Genomic DNA, 5,646 nt, shown 5'->3' with positions numbered 1-5,646 from the left:
TGAGTAAGTTGTCTCCATCTGGTCCTCATTCAATGACCTTTTTTCCAGGTTAAAAAGATACAGTCTATTTAAATGTCGCCCATACTATACATACATATTATATTATCTTTTATACCTTTGATTAACCTTGATATGTTTGTCTGAACCTTTTTGAGATGGTGAGACCAGAAGTGCACTTGGTATTCATGGATTTATACAGTGACACAGTGAGGTTTTCTACTTTGTTCTCTATTCCTTATCTTACAGTTTCTAACATTGTATTTGATTTTTTGACTGTTAGTGAGATTGGAGGCAATATTTTCATAGATCATAATTCCAAGACTTCATCTATAGGATGAGCTGAGACCCCATCATATTATATGTGAATTTATTATCATTTTTCCCCATGCATATTATTTCACATTTATCAAAACTCAGTTTTCCTTTTCCACTCATAGCCTACACAGTCAATATCACAAGGTCCTTCTGCAATTTCTTGCAGTCACTCATTTTCTTTACTACTTCAGAGTAACACGGTATTGTCACCAACTTTGTTATCTTGCTTTTTACTCCCTTCTGTAGATCACTTACAATTGTATTGAGTAGAACAGACCATAGCATACATCCTCCAGTGACTTCTTTCCACTGACCATTTGTCCCCTTTCCTTTGTCTTATTCTTTTCACCACTTACAAATTCGAGGACTGTCCCTCTCAAACCAGTTTTGGAAATCCAAGCAGATTGTACTAGCTGCCTTAGGTCCACATGCTTAGTGAGCGAGGCATGGACTACAGAAAGGTTGCTTATCAGTAGTGCATAACTTCCTTTACAAAGCCATATAGCTCATCCCCAATAAATTGTATTAAATACTTTCTTTCATCTTTCAGTGCAGGAAAATTCTATTGAACTGCAGTGTGTGTTTTTCTAAACATTTCAGGAAAATGAAACAATTCCTTATTTCTTCTAGAAATGACTGCTGTTTGGAGTTTTTAAAGCTGGAAGTTCATGTGTATTGAGGAAGAACTGACTGAGAAGAATCCAAAATTATGTGTTAACATGAATATATTACTACCATGCTCTACTGCTTTCCCCACTATGGTATTCACATTAACTAGATTCCTGTATAACATGTTATCTGCAACACCATAGCAATAACTTACAATCACACATACACACACACGCATGAACATACCTTTTCCCTCCAAATCTATATTAACTTATTTCTACTACATGTGGCAATGATGAGATTCTATTTTTAGGATTAAATCGTCAAAAGTGTTTACACAGCATTTAGTGACAGAAGTCTCTTAGTTGCATGGAACAATAAAATATGCTCTAGTTTTAAACAAAAGTAAATGGTTCCTGAAATTAGCACTCTTAATACAGCATTTAGAGACATAAATTAAGATTTCTATTAATTAGAGTACCTCTTTGGAATGTAAATACCACAGCTATAGGTAATGAAAGGTTTCATTTTCTCCCCGCACTGTAGAACGTTTGGATTAAAATCAATATAATCTCTTCAGTTATAAAGGTAGGACTTTCATTCAGAATTACATTAAAAACAGGATTCTTCATGTCCTTTAGGCTAGTCAGTACATTTCAATTTCTCAGGGCCTCTGTGTTAAAAAAAAAAGTTATTTCACTCTAATATATGCTATTAAATTTCAAAAAAGGAAAAGCACTGAAAGATGTATATAAATGTTTACTTATATCCTTTCTACTTTTAGCCATAATCCTATATGAACGTATCATTAAAACTGAAAATGATGAGCGTGTGATTAAAATGGAAAGCAACACCTGAGAGTCATGCACTGTTATTTCTTTGCAAAAAAATAACTAGTATCTACACAGGCAGTATGGACAATTCTTGATATGTTTAAAAAATTTCTTGCATGGTTTTTCCCTCTGATGTAACCACGTGATAGCATGTACTGTGCAAAATGAACTTGTTTGCAGCAGATACGATGCAAACCTAATTCTATGCAAAGATGTGCTTGAAGTACAGTTTAAAAGTTTTAAACTTTTTTTTTCCCCAAAATCTGGCCTTGTTAGTGAGTTTAAAATTAGGAAAGAAAAAACTGACAGCAGCCCCCAAAAACATCCTGCTCTTATTATACTCAGAACTAATATGATGATCACTCAAAAAAATAAAAACCTGAGGGCACAATTAATTTCTATGTGATGTGGAACAGTAAAACTCAAGGACATTACCTAGTACTGTGTGTCCTGTGATACCCTGAAAATGAAGGGACTCAATGGTGTAGAACCAAAGTCAAGCTGTTGAAATCAAGAACTAGTTTCCTTTCACAGAAAAAAAAATCAGAAAGTAAAATTTGACACAACTTTTAATAAGTCTGTTAGAGTTTTTTGCATCTGAAAAATAAATTGCTTCAAAGTATAAAACAAATGATACAGATGGGCTCTTGTGATAAATAAAATCAGCTACATATAAAGCTGGACATAAGCAGCAAATAAAATAAAGGTCAAATAAAAGGTTTCAAGCAAACTACCTACTAGTGGTGCAAAAAGATCATGGAAAGAATCAAACTACTGTTCAGTAGTAAGGCCAATGCTGTCGTACCTAGAGTATCAATGTGCTTGAGACCTTGAAGAGTGAACAGATGACCAAAGCAAGAGGAATAAACACAAAATTTAGGGGAAAAGAAGAGCAAGGTGGATAGACACAATGATGCTTTCAAATTGGCTGGAAACAGTAGATTCAAAACTTAAAACACTAAAATATAATGTTAACATACTGTCAAACTTGAAAGGTGTATTGAGAGACATTTTTTGCTAGGCTAGGTCTCAAATCCAGTATTCAGAATTCATTTCAGTTAGATGACAAAGGCAATGCAAGAATTATTAAAACAAAGAGGCAGTGCAAACATTTCTAAGAAGATTAGCACAAACTATGACCCTCAAAAGAAGAAAAAATCATCTGAAGAAAAAAATAAATCACCAGCATCCCCCCCATCCCAAAAGGACCCTCACCCCACAGCAGCCTGGAGTCAGTAAGTTGACATCCTTTGGAATGATTCATTGGACTGATACAGGTAAGCAGGTTATTTAAGCTGGTGACATAGATCGATGTAGATAACTAGAGAAGAGATACATACCCAGATGAAGATATAGAGAAAAGATCTTTTCATCCAGAAAGATGAAAAATTTGCAGTTAAACTGTACTGTAGATTACCTGAGGGATAGCCATAAAAAAACCTCTGAGTGGAACAGGTTCCAAGATCCACTTCATTTCACAGCTACCAGGAATATTTTAGGTTTAGCTGCTGCTGGAAACCCACAGCAGCAAAGCCCACTGGAATTGCAAGGAAGTCTAGGAATTTGCAGGATCTTTCAAATCTGTTCTCATCTTCTGTGCCTGGGCAGTTGCTTCAGTGATGGGATTAGCTCTTGTGTTTAGCTCCAGATCTCCAGCAAAATAGATAACGTCTTGTCTAAGAAATACTGGGGATAATGAATTTGGGAATAAATATGAAGATGTAAGTTAGGGGTTTGTAATAGTATTTTCCATAATGTTTAGTGCAAAACTTTCTGGTAAAGTTGACAAGCTTTAATAAGTACAAATAGTGACACCATTTGCTACATAACAATGCTAAAAAAAAAAAGAAGCAGTTACTCTTTAAGATGCATACAATGAATCCTCTTAATGCAATTAAACCAGTGTGATCCAGAAGGTTACTGCTTTCTTTTCCACTTTCTTGTCGAGTTGACTAAACCTTTTGTAGCAAAGAAGCGAAAGTTAAGGCTATAAAGTTTTTTTAAAAGTTGGATGTTCTTCAAATTGGATTATCCTGAAATAAGCATCCTTTTCTATTCAAGTCTTTCTGTGAATCCCAGACTGCAAACTTTGAGTGCACAGTCTGATATTTAGTAAACCATGAAAAAGCACCTAAGTCCCTACTGAAAGGACAACTCTTCTCTGAATCTGTCTCAGCACCGACTGGCAGCATTGCCTCCTGTGTCTCCTCACCCAGCTCTGCATCCTCAAGGGTGTCATGGGTCACTAAAACAGGAGAGGGCACCTCTCCCCAAATGTCTGCTACTTTGTTCTCGAGTTGCACAAAATCATAAAACATCATTACTAACTGAAAGTTCGTTTCTGAAACCACTACACTGAAACCACAGTTTCCACTGGCAAACAAACCCTTTATTTACACCACAGGTGAATTTTAAAAGCAAGAATAGTTTAATAATGAAATCCTTAAATCTTCTGCTAGACCAGGCCAAATGCTATAAACCATAAAAACAAAAAAAATGGTTGAGAATAACAAAGCCTTTTCTTTTCTATAGAATTGATCATTATAAGGTGAGGTCTTTTTCTGACATTCTTGCTTCTAACAATTCAGAAAGAAACTTAGAAAATTAACAAGAAAAATAGTACCCCATCTGCTCATCGTAGAACAGCAGTAGCTTTTCACTTTGAGAAACTCTACCAGTCTCTCGCTAACAACCATCAAACTGAATTCATCTTTTGCCTTAACCCAGTTCAGTCACTGTCTGTCCCCAGGGCCAATTCAGGCTGTTCAGTAACGCTGCCTGTTCATTGACCATCCCACTGTCTGCACCTCTCCATTTCTTCTACATCTTCAAGTTTCTTCTCTGTTACACTAAATTGACTGAAGATCTGCAACATTTCCTACAATGCAGTTTCAAACATCTTCAGAAAACTGATTACCATGTTTCCTCATTTGGAAGTTGCTGTCAAAGACATTCCTCGGGGGGTGGGGGGGGAGATAAAAAAAAACCAAAACACTTTACTGATAGCATGGCTGAGACCACCATCCACTTTTTTTAAAGAAAATTTTATGGACAGTATAGATTTATCGCTATATTCCTGCACTTTTCTTGCTTAGGTGCTTTCTTAGCTCTTTTGATGCCATCTGTACATACAGCACACTCTTCTCGAAGCTTGAAAGCATCCAGCTCACAGCGTGTAGTTTAAAGCAAGTTCTGATGGGTAACTTGATGAATTTTTAGAAAAGATATTTTATTAAAAACAAATAACCCCTCTTCCTCCATCCCTCAGGGAAAGGGCCAAAGTCTTCATGGGCAGGTGTGTGGGCCGGGGCACCCCAGCTCTACCTGCGAGTACAGCGACTTTTCTGAGCTTTCCTGACACGAGATACTGCAGGTCCAGCACTGAAATCTTTGACATCCCCATAATCTACTGTTATTCCTCCTGCAGCTTCTTATCAAACCTCCTTTATGATTATAAACTGAAATGATTATTTCAGTCTCCTCAGACTTACTTTCTACCTTCCCAGTTGCAGAGCTCTTCCAGCTGCTGCTGAAGCTGAATCTGCAGCAGATCAAGGGTTTGAAATCACACAGGCAAATGTAAGCTGACATCTCAGCTATTGTACTTGGTAGCTAGACAAAGTTTAGCTACATTATATTTAGTTACTAGATTTTTACTTGACAAAGCCTTAAATATAAGTGTCTTTACTTCCAGGAGTATTATCACATCTTTTAGTAGGGACAGAATCGGATCTAAGCATCAGGGATAAACAAAACCCAGATTTTGAGCCAGATTCTACTTAAGCTTGGCTTTTTTTTTTTCCTAACCAGGAATATGTAGAAATTCAGCCAAATAGGTAAGGCTCTAAAACATGATCCATAAAGACTTTCTATTTTGGCTTTCTGACCG

The sequence above is a fragment of the Cariama cristata genome, unplaced genomic scaffold, assembly GCF_000690535.1.
Source record: "Cariama cristata isolate BGI_N322 unplaced genomic scaffold, ASM69053v1 scaffold19793, whole genome shotgun sequence".
In the NCBI taxonomy this organism is placed as follows: domain Eukaryota; kingdom Metazoa; phylum Chordata; class Aves; order Cariamiformes; family Cariamidae; genus Cariama; species Cariama cristata.
This window is presented reverse-complemented; position numbering follows the sequence as displayed.